This window comes from Varanus komodoensis, unplaced genomic scaffold (assembly GCF_004798865.1).
Source record: "Varanus komodoensis strain SLA01 unplaced genomic scaffold, ASM479886v1 scaffold2, whole genome shotgun sequence".
NCBI lineage: Eukaryota > Metazoa > Chordata > Lepidosauria > Squamata > Varanidae > Varanus > Varanus komodoensis.
This window is the reverse complement of record NW_025335568.1, coordinates 43,140,681-43,155,062: the sequence shown is the minus strand read 5'-3', so window position 1 is coordinate 43,155,062 and position 14,382 is coordinate 43,140,681. Positions and strand designations below refer to the sequence as shown.

Sequence of the window (14,382 nt, the reverse complement as noted above, 5' to 3'; positions counted from 1 at the left end):
AAGAGGTGAAATTTCTAAATGTCCTAAAGGACTGTACCCTGGAATAGTGTACATGCAACTAACGAAGCAGCAGCAACTGGGAGTGCCAACCTAGATGGGGCTGCCCCTGAGCTGGTACAGAATATAAATGTTGTTGATTTGATACAGTGGCCACAATGCTATCATATTTAATATATATTTCAGTATTGCCAGAGAGAACTGGTAGAATAATATTTGACTTCAAAAGATGAAATGTTTTTTAAATTGAGGGAACTGGTTTAAAAAGTTGTTGCTAAATAAAGTCAAAACAGTTAATTCTTATCAAAATTCCTTGTAAATTCTTCAAAACTTCAATAAAAGCTTAGGTAGTATGTACACCACAAGTTAGGAAATGTAGCATGACGTTCAAGAGGTCACTAGCATCCTAACAAGCCATGTCAAAGAAGTTATTAGATTAAAAGCTTCCTTCAAAAAATGGGAGTCTTGCCCAAATGATGAAAACAAAAAGCTTGTACAAGGGAAATGCAAGTGGATGATAAAAGATGTGAAAAAGCATTTTGAGGAGCATATCACTAACAACATCAAGGCTAAGAACAAATTATTTAAATATATCGGAAACAGGAAACAGGTCAACAGGGAATTTGGGCCATTATATAATAATGGACCTAGACATGCTTCAAAATGATAAGGGAAGTATTTGTTGTTGTTAGTCGCGAAGTCGTGTCCGACCCATTGTGACCCCATCGACAACATTTCTCCAGGCCTTCCTGTCCTCCACCATCCCCTGGAGTCCACTTAAGCTCACACCAACTGCTTCAGTGACTCCATCTAGCCACCTCATTCTCTGCCGTCCCCTTCTTCTTTTGCCATCTATTGTTCCCAGCATTAGGCTCTTCTCCAGGGAGTCCTTCCTTCTCATTAGGTGGCCAGTATTTGAGTTTCAAGGAAAGTATGGAGAAGCTGAATGAATTATTTTTATCTGTCTTCCCTGAAGAAAATATATGGGTGATACCTATCCCTGAACTGACATTTTCAGGAAGAGAATCTGAAGAACCAAGGCAGATAATGATACTGGTTTCCAAGGGGACATGGAAAGTTACAAACCAGTTAGCTTACAATCTGTCCTGGGTAAATTGTCTGAATGTAATCTGAAAACACAGCAAAAGACAAGCCTTGCTGAAAAAGAATCAACATGGATTTTGCAAAGTAGGTTCTGTCTCACTAATTTTTTTAGTTACTTTCAATAGGCCTTGACAGGTCTATTTTTTAGTCTTTCAATAGGCCTTGACAAAGTCCCTCACCAAAGACTCTTGAGCAAACGTAGCAGTCACAGAATGGATTAGTAACTAGTTAAAGAATAGAAATCAAGGAGTGGGAATAAATGATAATTTTTCCCAGAGGAGGGATGTAAACACTGGAGACTCACAGGGTCCTGTATTAGGATCAATATTTTCCAGTCATTCATAAATTACCTGCAATTAGGAGTAAGTAGGGAAGTGGCCACATTACAACACCAAACTATCTGGAGTGATTCAAACCAAATTAAATTGTGAGGCGCTCCTCAGGGATCTTTCCAAGCTGGAAAAAGGGGCATCAACATGGCAGGTGCTGTTCTTTGTAATGCATGCTGGGGCAACTCCCCAACCCTCAACTCAAGTATAAGCTGATGAGAACTGAACTGGCAGTGACAGACCAAGACAAGGGTCTTGAGTTTGTGGTGGAGAGCTCAGTGAAAATGTCATCCTGGAGTGAGGCTGCTGTGAAAAAAGCAAATTTCATGTTAGGCTTAATTAGGGAAGAAACTGAAACTAAAATTACCAATGTTATACTGTCCTTACAGAAGCCTATGGTGTAACTCAGGGGTCCTCAAACTTTGTCAATAGGGGGCCAGTTGAAATGTGCCTGCAGTGGGCGCAGGCCGGAGAGGGGGTGGGGCGGGGGGCACGTGCATGCAGCGAGGTGAGGGCGGGTGCACATGGAGATAATTTTCTCCAAACGAGTCCAAAACAATCTCAACGTGAGCAAGCCGTCGCCCCACGCTTGCACGGCGAGGCAGCAGCTTGCTCGTGTGGAGATCGTTTTCTCTGAGCAAGTCCAAAATGATCTCCACGCGAGCAAGCCGCTGTCCGGCACATGCGTGTGGCAACTCCAAAACCTTTGAGGTGGGCCAGATAAATGGGCATGGCAGGCCAGATCTGGCCCACAGGCCCTAGTTTGTGGTCCCGTGGTATAACTGTATTTAAAATGCTGTGTATAGTTCTGGTTGCCAGACAGGAAAAAAAGGATACTGTAGAGTTGGAAAAGCACAGAAAAAGCAACTAAAGTAAGCAAGGGGTTGGAGCAACTTCTCTGTGAGGAAAAGTTACAACAGCTGACATTGTGACATGGTTTAACTTAGAAAAAAGGTGACTAATGGGAGACATCATAGAGGCGTACAGAATTCTGTATGGCATGTAGACATTTTTCTCCCTCCCCCATAGTACTAGAAGCTTGGTTTATCCCATGACGCTAACTGATGGGAGATTCCAGACAGATAAAAGGAGGTACTTCTTCACACAGCACTGTTAAACTACGGAATTCACTTCCACAAAATATAGTGATAATCACCAATTTGAACAGCCTTAAAAGGATATTGGACAAATACATGGACAAAAATACAATCAGTGACTATATTTCAGAAGCAAAGGTGATATTCATATAGCCATGTACATCAATTGCTGGGGAATTTGGACAGCAGGTGCTGATGCTCTTATTTGCTGCCTGTGGGATCCTGTAAGCACCTTGTTGGCCACTGTGTGGGATCCTGTAGGCACCTTGTTGGCCTCTGGTTCAATCCAACATGAGCCTTCCAATGTCCTCACATTTCTGGCTTGCAACTTTGCTTATATTTTACTATTTGCTACACACCTGATCTAATGATAGGGTTCAAGAACTTTTCCCTGTCTAAACATGCTTAGGATTGTGTCCTTACAGACCCTGAAACATCCCTGATCTCCTGATTCTTGTGCACCTGCCAACTTTCACACTTAAGAATAGATATCACTCTTCAAGCACTTGAAAAGCTGCCACAAAGAGGAAGGCTAGGATTTCTTCTTGATCATCCCAGAGTGCAGGACACAGGATACTGGGCTTAGATTACAGTAAGTCAGGTTCCATCTGAACATGAGACAGAACTTGCTGTTTGAGCAATATGACAAGAGCCAGGGAGGCTGTCAGCTCTAGGCCTTCAAGATGCAACTGGACACTCATCTGAGAGGGATAGTTTAACTTGCAGTCTTGTTCTGATCAAGGGTTGGACTGGATGGCCTTCATGGCCCCTTCCAACTCTGCCATTTTATCATTCTGTGAAATTGGCTTTTACTTAACTCACTCTGGAATTCTAATGTCAACTTTAAAGGAGCTGTGATGCATGCTCATCTTTAGCACTGAGTCTCACACTGGCAGAATGCAGGATGGGCCATAGATCAGTGGTAACATTCATGCTTTGCATTCCGAGGATCCCTGGTTCGCTCCTTCAGCTTCTCCAGACAAGGCTAGGTAAGCATCCTGATTGGAGAACTGCACAGCCACCGTCCAGCAGCATTGACAGTGTTTATCCAGGTGGACCAATGTGCTGATGCAGTATAAGGCAGCTTCCTGTGTTCCTAATAAAGAGGCTTCTCTTTAAAGGTACATTTTAAGGGCCAGAACACATGTGGGATATCTGTGAACTGTTTCTTAATATCTCTATCTGTTTGTTTGCTTGCTTGCTTGCTTGTTTAAAACATCCAGTGGGAAACCGGTATTGATTAGGATTTGGACATACAGGAAGAAAGGTTCATCCTTCCCTCTTCCCCCATTGTATTTTCTCAACCTAAATCACCTCCCTGAAATGCTGGCATCCTTGGCCAAGTCACCTTTTTTCTTTGCCTCTGTGACATTGGAATGGGGTCCCTGAGAGCTTCCCAAAATGGAATGTGGACCTCAGGTCATTCAGTTCCCCTGCATTCAAGGATCCTAGGCATCAAGGCTGGGGATATCATCTGCCTGAGATTATGGAGAGCCACTGATTTGCACTACTCGTTTTCTCTGAAGCAGAAGGCATTTCATAAAAAAGCAAATTAACAGACAACTAAGTCAGTTTAACAGAGCATGGGCAGAGCTGTGTGTAGACTTGTTTCCCATAGCCTCAACTCTTTCTCTGGGTAGGTATGTGGATGCCTTTTACAGCTTCCATGTATGCAGCATAATAGTCAGAAATAGTACAAGCCTGCAGAACTCCACAAATGCCTCTTTTATGGGCTCCTAAATCAACAGACCAGACAAGCTCAACTCCTCTATGGGGAATATGTGATCCCTCCAAAGCAGAGAACTATGGTCAATTTTCTTCGCAAACTACTCAGCTCACTTCCTGCACTGCGTGGGAGTCGGGGGATGAGATATAGACAACACAGCAGCAAAGGGAGACATGACTGAAGGGAGCAGATAAAAAGTCAAAGCAGGGAGACTGGACTGGGTTTAAAGCATTTAGAGATGGGGGGGGGGGGAGATGGTCGACTGCTAAATACCCAGACTCTTTTGCCAAACTTTTACATGCATGATTTCCTGTGCTTAATTTTTTTAAGGCTTAAAAAATAGCAAAACTAACCAGCTGTTCCTTGTATAGTCCAGGAAATGAGTTTGATTTATTGCTTTAAGACTAGTTTTCAGAAATGCGTGTATGTGGGGGTCGGGGGGGGGGGGTTGCTTGTGGCGGCCCCCAGTGCCCGGGAAGTCCCCCAGGCCTATCCACTTGAAGGGCTCCAAACTGTTTCCTGAACAGCAGCTTCTACACTCATCACCTTGGACAGCTATTATTGACAACGGGTTTTGACTGGGGCCTGAGAGTATTTTAAAACAGCAGGGATCTGGCCTGAACAATCCAGCTGTCAATTACCTTTTCCCCTGTGGGGAAAAGGGGCCCCCGGGGCAATGCTGAAAGCTCAGCGGGTGGGTGTGCTTTTCCAAGTATGTGACCCACTCTGTATTTAAAATGGACTAAATGGACATGCCTGCCTCTCTGGCTACCCCCATTCCTGCCACCTCTGCTGGGATGAAGAGGACTGGGGCAAAAGGTATAGGTGTTCCCTCAGCAAGGTTCAGGAGTTCTGCTCCAGCAGAACTGCCTTGGCCTTTATTAAGCATCTCACTGCTGTCTCTTCCTTTCTTGTGCTACAGGGGATGAGAGAGACAAGAGCTTTTCTTCTTCCACATCTCAAGCAGCCCTGACCACAGGAGAATGCCCAGGGAGCAGTACCAGTATTGTGTGTCCTTTAGATAAAATAACATAAAAATAAAGGCTTCCTATGAACACTGGTGACTTGCTGAGCAGCCAGTCCGTCCTATGGCCTGCTTTGTCCGGCAGTCACTCCTCATTTGAATTTGACTGACTGAGGAACCCGGAGTTATTTGTAAAGAACAACAAGGCTTTTCATTCATAATTTCAGGAGGGGAGTGAGGAGACCTGGGTGCTAATGACTGGCCTTGAATAACCAGGGAATGTGGTGTATTCAAAACAGGAAGATCCCCAACTGGCAAGCAAAGGAGAAAGGAGTGGGAGGAGAAAAGGTGGAAACAACCCCGTGAAACAGCAAACTAAGGGATCAGGTTCAGAACTGTATATGAACTGAATTCAGTTTAAAAAAAAGAAAAGCACAAAGAGGCAGGAGATAGATGTAGGCAGGCAGGACAGAAAATCCAACTTACCTAATTTGTTCGATTTCACAGTGGATGGATGGTGCATCTTCAAAGATCCCAAAGTGCCATAAAGCTTCAGTGAAGGAAGTGTTTCCACCTCCCACGCCCTCTCTCTGATCACTCCAAAGGAGGAACATTCTGGTTCTGGAGTTTTGGTAAAAAGAAAAGCTTTTGTTTGAAAGTTACATTTTAGGCAACACTTAAAAGCATTGAAGATGCTCATTAGGCAAAGGAGAAAAATAAAGAGACAATGAAATATGGAAGGGGTGTGTCAATACCTTGCAAAAGAGAACTTTCCTGCAATTTGTACATAGGAAAAGCAGAATGTGCACATTTTATACAGACTTCTTTCTTCAGTATTACAGCATTCTCAAGTGTCTTTTCAGAGACATGGGGTGCAAGCATGTTTAGATGGGGAAAAAGTATTCCCAGCGTTCCCTAGCCAGCTATAGACATATAAGGCAACCATTTCTGCCACTGAGATATGGCCAAACCACAATAACAGGACTCCCTCCCACCCCCACCCCACATCTAAAAATCCATCCTTAGAAACAGAGATGCCAGTCACATGAAATATATGATTTCAGGCCCAGGGAACCTACTTCAAAACCACATTTTGATGGTGTTGCTTTGCACATGAAGCAGATAGGGATGGGGATGGACTCACTATCGGACCCAATGACAACTACATGAAGTTGCCCCAAATCACATCAATCCAGCCTATGACCTGCATGCCACATGACAAACATCTCTCCCACACCCACACACACATGCGCACCCACAGAAGGAGGGAGAGGCTGGCTTATAGACTTTTTACAGGGCTATCATAAGTCAAACACCAGGGATTAATGTAAGTTATTTGAACCATTGTGATATTTTGAAGCTGACATTCAGAATATTTGGAAGAGTAATTCTGTTTCCTGGAACTGTGATACCTTTGAGCAGGTTAAATTGGGGAAGCATGTGTCAGAATCCCAGAATCTCAATTTGAGAAGAGGAAATAAACTTGGGTTCGTGGGAAAGATTAAGCATCCAGACCATCTAGGCTTTATTGTATTACCCAGGTTCCTCGCAGGTCCGTACTCACGATAATGCATTACTGGTCACGCAGAGGTAAACTCTGCTGCAAAGCTTCAATACCATTGCAGGGTATTTTATAGGTACACAGGTACAGGGCAATTGATGACAGAATGCAGGCGTTACAATAAGATTCTGAGGTCATCACATACAGAACAGATAAAGGAATGTCAGTCAATCATACAGAAACTATAAGATTACAATATTTCTAATTGCGGTGTATTGACATTTTTAGCCGAGTAACTTGAACCCATCTCCAGGTCTGCTTAGACATGTAAATTCAAGCTTCTGAGAAACTATTCATGATAAGTTCAGACCCTTATCTAGACTCTAGACATTCTGAATGACCAGGGCACATGAAGCCCTCTGGGTTAGGAAGATACTTCCTTGTAAACTGTGAATTCCAACAATGATTATTTAACAATGTATATTTGGACTAAATGGCCTGTCTACTGTAGCTTTCAGCTAAAGGTGAGAGAAAGGAGCGGGGGTATGCCATTTTAAACAGTGACATAGCTTGGTTTTGAGAAGGAGTACAGGATTTGATCCCACAATGCAAAAGCACACAGGAGTAATGCTTTTCAGACAGGATTTATCCAAATTTTCCCAACACATGTCAAATTCCTTGCATCTTATGAGGCAACAGTTCCATGCAAAACTGAAAAATTTCAAACAGAAGAAATCCTAACTGAGGGGAGGAGCAATATCCAAAATAGTTTGGTTGCAACTCAGCAGCAGTTAATGCTTTCTTACCTGTCTTTAGCATTCTGTCTCTCCTGGCATGAGAGTCAGCACCCTTGAGTTCAACAGGACTTACTTATGTGCAGACATAGATTCCACTGTAAATTTATTTATTTATAAATTTGTATGCCATCCAATTACTTATGTCTTTGGACGGCTTACAGCATAAATAAATTGATGACCCACTCTGGCTGCAAATACAGTATTAAATTCAATATTATTATTATTATTATTATTATTATTATTACATTCTTATACTGCCCATAGCCAAAGCTCTCTAGGCAGTTGACAGCAATAATCATGGAATCATACACTCAGGTCGCCCATCCCACTTCTGCCCAGGCCTGACCCTGCTTAGCTTCCAAGATGAGGCAGGATCAGGCACTTCAGATTAACATATTGATTAAATAAAAAGGTCTTAACCTGGTGCCAAAAAACATATAATGACGGTGCCAGGCGGCGCTTTCTGGGGAGTGCATTCCATAGTCGGGGCGCCACCGCAGAGAAGGCCCTCCTCCAAGTACTCTGTCTCCTGATCTCTTTCAAAGAGGGTTCCCGGAGGAGGGCTTCTGTTGCCGATCCCATTTGTTTTTTCTCTCTCTTAAATTTATCCATGGAATTCTGTTCAGGCTTATTGGGAAGCTAGCCTGACTGAAGGCAGCAGAATTTATTTCTGAGTTCATCTACATAGGATCAAGTTGCTAGTCCTATTGAGACAACCAACCCCAAAGCACTCTGCCTGCTGGATTCCTGAGACACTTTAATTGGAGCTGGTGCCATAACACACTTCACATTGCAATTAACTGTTACTTATCTTCAAAGCAACTTAGGAATGATTATGGGCATCCTATTTACAGTATAATGAAAGAATAGCAATTCATTCATTTATTCAGAGATACCTAAGCCACATTTTTGTGGTACGCAGCCTGAAAATAGTCAAAATACAATAATAAATACAGATTTTTACCTCTGAAAATATCAAACTTTTATAACAGAGGAATGATATCAGTACACACTGAACAGCCCAAAATTGCTATAATGCGAGGCACACCTTTTTTAACAAGAGGCTTTTCACACATAACCCAGACCCAGAAAGGTCAAGCCTTGGTGAATCTCTGCTGGAATCTGTGGCTCCACCAGTGCCGGAAAATAAGGTAAATACTTCAGTGCCATTTCATCCACAGGTCCTTCTCCTACCAGCTTCAGCTATTGGGCAGTGTAGCAATTATGCAAACAAAATGCCCACCGTAGCAAGCAAGTTTCCAGTTTTGCTCCTGTCAGTCTCCTTACCAAGGCAGGAATGAACCCTTGGACTGGCAGGGAAGTTTGAATCGCTTTGGACACCAGCATTTTTATTGATGAGATCACCTAGGCCCCATGCAACTGCAAGCTTTCAGAACATGAACAGTATTTTATAGGTTCTGAGTCACACCTGCAAGCAGGGCAGGTGATGTCAAAATAAGAGGAACACAGTGAAGAAGAATGTGAGAGATCTGCAGAGGAGACGTAATACAATAGTATTGATTACAAGAGATTAACATAAGAATCACTGAGGCACGGGGGCAGGGGGGGGTATTGTGCATCTTGGCATGCAAATGAGGGTGATTGCAATACTGCTAAAAAAACTTGTCTGGCTGCTTTATCGGTTTTTGTTTGCTGTTAGCCCAAGAATAGCCGGGGTTAACTTTCCTTGGAAGCCCCAAAGGCTTTTCCAACCAATGGTTTTTCAAGGTAGTAGCCATTTCTTGAAGGAAAAGCTTTGAAAATAACACTAATCCTGCCTTGGAATTCTGGTACTGAGAAAGAGGCACAGAGATGTTGCAGGTTTGATTTTATAACACAAAGGCACATACAAGCAACCTTTTTTCTACCAGGATTTATCTTAATTACCCCAACACTCCATTACAGCCAAGAAAAGAGGAAAGATAAGGAACCTGAGCAGCGACTAGCCTCCACTCACATCACCTTGGCAACTGAAGGAGTGCTTTAAATGTGCTTCTAAGCAAGTATGCCATCCTTGCACTGTTACTCTGGGGTAGGGATAGGAGGCCTGATTCAGATGTTGAAAGCCCACCTTTACCCCAGTAGTGTTCTGATCCAGTTTGGGAACCTGCACCTACTCTGCAGTAAAAAGCAAAGTCTCACTGAAAACTTTTCACTGTTGATCTTAACAAATGCACATTCCAGTTTTTATTATGCTTTGTAATTTTTGTGAAACCTCCTATTCTGTTCGTCAGAATAGAAATGAAACAAAATGAAATACAAACATATTAAAGAAACAACTGTGTTGACCAGTCAAATGTACCTCAGCAGCATATCTGGACTAGCAGCCACAGACATGCAGTAACTAGACTGGTGTCCAGCTTGGACCAGATTTGCATTCGAATCTTCACTCAGGCATGATACTTGTGAGTGAGCCTGAGCCAGCCTGAGTTCTTGGCCTGAAGTGCTTCACTGAGTTATTGTGAGCCTGTAATAAGGGCATCCTCAGCAACACCCAATCTGCATTATTGTGTGGTGCTTTATGCAGGCCAACTTTTCAAGACCTTTTGGAACTTCCATTCATCTAGAAAGTGCATAGTGGATAGAAACCTAAAATCCGTCAAATCCTTTGGACTACAGCTCCCATAAGCTCCAAGTGATCTGGATTGCTAGGAATTCTAGGCCAAAACACATTGCCTGGCTCTGTATCAGCAGGTGCAAGTTAAGAATACCATGTTTAAAAATTCCTTTATTCTTGCAGACAGATGGCTTTGAGTTCTCTTGATCTCGTTGCAGCTGGAAACTGAAATGATGTTACTACTGCTTTTGGACTAAGATCAGTGTTGGTAGTTTCAAAGAGTACTAAATTGTTTTATGATGGCTGTACTATTGCTGTTTCATTTATGAAATTTTGCAAGGCACCCTGAGAATTCAGTGGATCTGCATGTATGGGTCCTTATAAAGAGCAATTTAACTACTGACCATTAGTTAAACTCCAAAACCTGTATTAGTGTAGTATCTTTATGACAACGGTTCACAAATATTGCAAGTTTTTGAAATCTTCAGATTTCTTCCACAGGTAAGCTGTTATTAAAAATAAATAAATAAACTGGTTGGGATATAGGAAACAGGGGAGGACAAAACTTTGATGGTAAAGAAACATCGACTGCATATTCAAAATCCCAACTTCCATCAAGACGGGTTTTTCCTCTTTTATTCTCTCCCCCACACTTGCTTTTTAAATGGCATCCTGCCCGATAAACAGATCTGGCACTTTCCAAAGTTTGCATATTTTTGTGTCCTTCAGCCGATTGGTTTCTGAACTTCACTTACAGTCAGCAGCACTCCAGGGAGAGCTAACCTAGCTCTGGCTGGGAAGTTAGGACATGTACCAGGAACTTTCTGCATGTAAAGCACAAGCTCTGCCACAGAGCCAGAGACCTTCCCCCCAGGTAGGGCAAACAAGGCACCACACAGACACTGCTGCTCCTTCTCGCTATGGCTTCAAGTGCTTCACGGCTAGGGTCAGCAGAAACACACAGGCCAATCTGAAACCCAGTAAAGCCGGAAAGGGCTTGAAAGAAGGGCTGGTGAAAGAAGACTCCAGAAACTGGCTGCTTTCTCTTCAGATAACTCAGTCCAGTTTCAGTGTTGCTGATGGACTCCCAAAACTGCTCAAAGTGCAAGATGCTGATAGAGATGATAAAGTTCTTTACTTCCTGTGCATTATGATCTTTTCTTCCTCTAGGTTCATTGCTGTTCTTTCAAACACTCAAACATAAAAAGAAAGAGTCGATTGAAGGTTTACATTGCTGTGGAAATATTAGGCATTAATGCTTGCCTCCCCTTCACTAAGTAATGTCCTGGATCAATATCTTTGCATTAAGCCATGAGACAATGTGCAAAATGCTCAAGGGACACTTCAGACAAGCTGTACATCCTTTTACAGTGAATGAGTACTTAGAGAAAATGTATCCAGAAAAATAGTAAACTATTTGTACTACCAAGCTCTTAAACACAACTGAAACAGCAAAATTATGCACAATATTTCTTTTTCTACTTCCCACTCCTCCAAATGTATAATACTGAAGAAATTATTTTCAATCAGCTCCTGCAGACATTATACCATTTAATATCATTGGAACACCTTATGCACTGAAGTTGCTATAGGCATTTGAATGGGGAGATGTCCACGTAGTCCACAAGAAATAGCCCACGTAGGTGCCACATGGACCATCCATGCTGTTGTCACCATCCAGACCATCCACATGTCTGATAAGATCTAATAAAAGGAATGTGTGGCACTGATCCTTTTCAGTCCAGCTTCAGACCCGGCTACGGTACTGAATCTGCCTTGGTCGCCCTGTACGATGACCTGTGCAGGGAGAAGGACAGGGGGAGTGCATCCCTGTTGGTTCTTCTGGACCTCTCGGCGGCTTTCGATACCATCGACCATGGTATCCTTCTGGATAGGCTAGTGGGATTGAGGATCGGAGGCACTGCTTTGCAGTGGTTCCGCTCCTATCTCAACGGTCGATTCCAGAAGGTAGTGCTGGGGGACCATGCCTCTACGTCATGGCAGCTATGCCATGGAGTACCACAGGGCTCCATTCTATCCCCTTTGCTATTTAACATCTATATGAAACCGCTGGGAGAGGTCATCAGGAGGTGTGGGCTGCGGAACCATCTCAAACTAGTAACACTACAAGCTTTGCCTAGGCAATGTCCAATGGTGTTCTGATGTCTCAAGAAGACTCAAGAAAGGTGGTCTTTCTGCTACCTGCCAGCTAGCTACAAATCCCTTTGAGCTCAGTGCTGGCCTTGTATTCTTGCAAGCAAACACTGGCATTACTTTATGTCCATGAGAGAAGCCAGATTTCTCTCGACCTTGCCTTAGTGTATGGAGAATAATATTGTGGCTCCTGAGAAAGTGTTTCCCATGCCTGATTCAGGCTGGAGAAAGAAATCAACAAAAAGACATTGCTGTGCTGCATAAAAAGGCTTCACACCCACCCAAGCACTTACACACATGAGCAAGTGTATACGCAAGCGCACAGAGAGGGAGAACTATCAAATTATTAAGTTTGCATCTACTAATATAAAGGTGCTGTGTTCTAGCATGAGACAAGCACAAATATGTAGGCAAAAGGCACAATAGTATGCATGTTTAGACAACAAGAGGGCCTGCGAATCCCAGCATGCTGCAGCCAGCTAGGCTTTTCTTCTGTTTGAATATGCATAAGATCACACCCTAGAAGGTTGCAATTTACAGCCACTTAATGCAGAACAAATCTGTTGACTTTAACAGGGCTATGTCAGTACATGAAGATTCCAAGGCACCTCAGACTTCTCTAATATCCAGGATCTTTTCTTACTCCTGAAATAGGAGAACACTGTGCTGCTTGCTTGCAGCAGGCCAAACCTGCCTCTTTGAAAATACACCCTGGCACTATTATGTTGTAAAGCTCCTGACTGAAAAGCCCACTCAGAGCCTCCAGCTTTCAAGGGAGGCCCCTCAGGTTCTTTTTCCTCCTCCTGAACAACATATGTAACTGCTAGCATACAAAGGCCAGAAAATAATGTCCTCTTCTGATAGATGAAGTACAGCTGAGTAGGAGCTCAAGCTAGCCTGTTAAAAACAAAGGCTCTGTGGTGGGGAAGAAGTCATTTTCCTGTCACTTGGACTAGGACTGCCTGGTGCAATGCCCAAACTGCATTCTCAAGAAGTCAGCAAACAGCAACCAGGTAGGGTTACACAACATGATGCAAGGAGTCCCCTCTCTTTTGTGTCTCGCCTCACACACACAAGAAGTGAGGGCTGTTTGCAAGATGCATCCCTCTGGGGCCTTGCATCAGGCTTCTGAAAGTTGAGGAGCTTTCAGGCTTCTGAAAGTTGAGGAGCATGGGGCAGAACTCAAAGCAGAGAGTGACTTTGTCCGGAGAGGGGAAAAAAATCATTTTTTTCTGCTTTCCAGTTCTGCAGTTTTTCATTTTCTTGCAATAGTATGCAAAACCAATCAATGATTACTCCCTCTAGTGGGCACAAAATGGTTAAGCCTTGTGTCATTCAGAAATGTACTCAATGAAAACAACATACCTTTACTATCTAGAGGCTATGACTGGTTCTGTGCTGATAAATGCCAAATCACGGGGAATATAGCATCACGGAGTCAGATACAATACAATACAATACAATACAATACAATACAATACAATACAATACAATACAAGAGTGAAGCATCCCTAATGTAATGCAGAATGGAAGATGGTTACGAATTAAATATCTATTCAGTAAGGGATTTTTGGCAAGTATTAATTCTGGAAGGAAGCTGTTTGCAAATAATAAATCAGGAAGGACTGCTTCAGAGGGTTGTGACCTGTACATTTCATGACAGAACATTTCTCTTGGATTCTTTTAAATATTAATGCAAAATGTATTGTATTCTCCTACTTAATTGAAATACCTTGCTCTAGAACACTACACTACACTACACAGACTTATAAAGCTGTCTTCGATTTTACAGAAATGGTTTCAGTTATGTAAGATATTCTAAGCTTCAGTCCTTTGGCCCTCTTCCCTTTCTTCCCTCCGCAGCATCAAACTGTGGTTTGAGACCCTGGCTGGTTCTGGAGCTATTGATAAGTTTCCTTGTTTGGGTTCAACAGGAAATTGTGGTTAATTAGTGACTTTCCAACAGGGAATGCAGATGCTCAGGATGTGCAGCCAGCTCCACTCATGACATGCCCACCATGTGCACGTCCAGCCTATCCTTGAACACCTGTACTGATGGGGCCTCAACGACCTCTCGTGGAAGCCCATTCCACACCCTCGGGGTCCTAACTGTCAGGAAGTGCTTCCTGGCATCCAAATGGAACCTTGGCTCCCTG

General features: G+C 43.0%; 1 long non-coding RNA gene across 1 annotated transcript in view; it reads right to left on the bottom strand.

Moving 5' to 3' along the window:
* The window catches only part of LOC123023154, a 31,703-nt gene that overhangs the window by 14,531 nt on the left and 2,790 nt on the right, over positions 1 to 14,382 (bottom strand). The window contains exon 2 of the long non-coding RNA XR_006414648.1: positions 5,704 to 5,838. This is a non-coding gene — a long non-coding RNA (uncharacterized LOC123023154). The remainder of the gene's footprint in view (positions 1 to 5,703; positions 5,839 to 14,382) is intronic.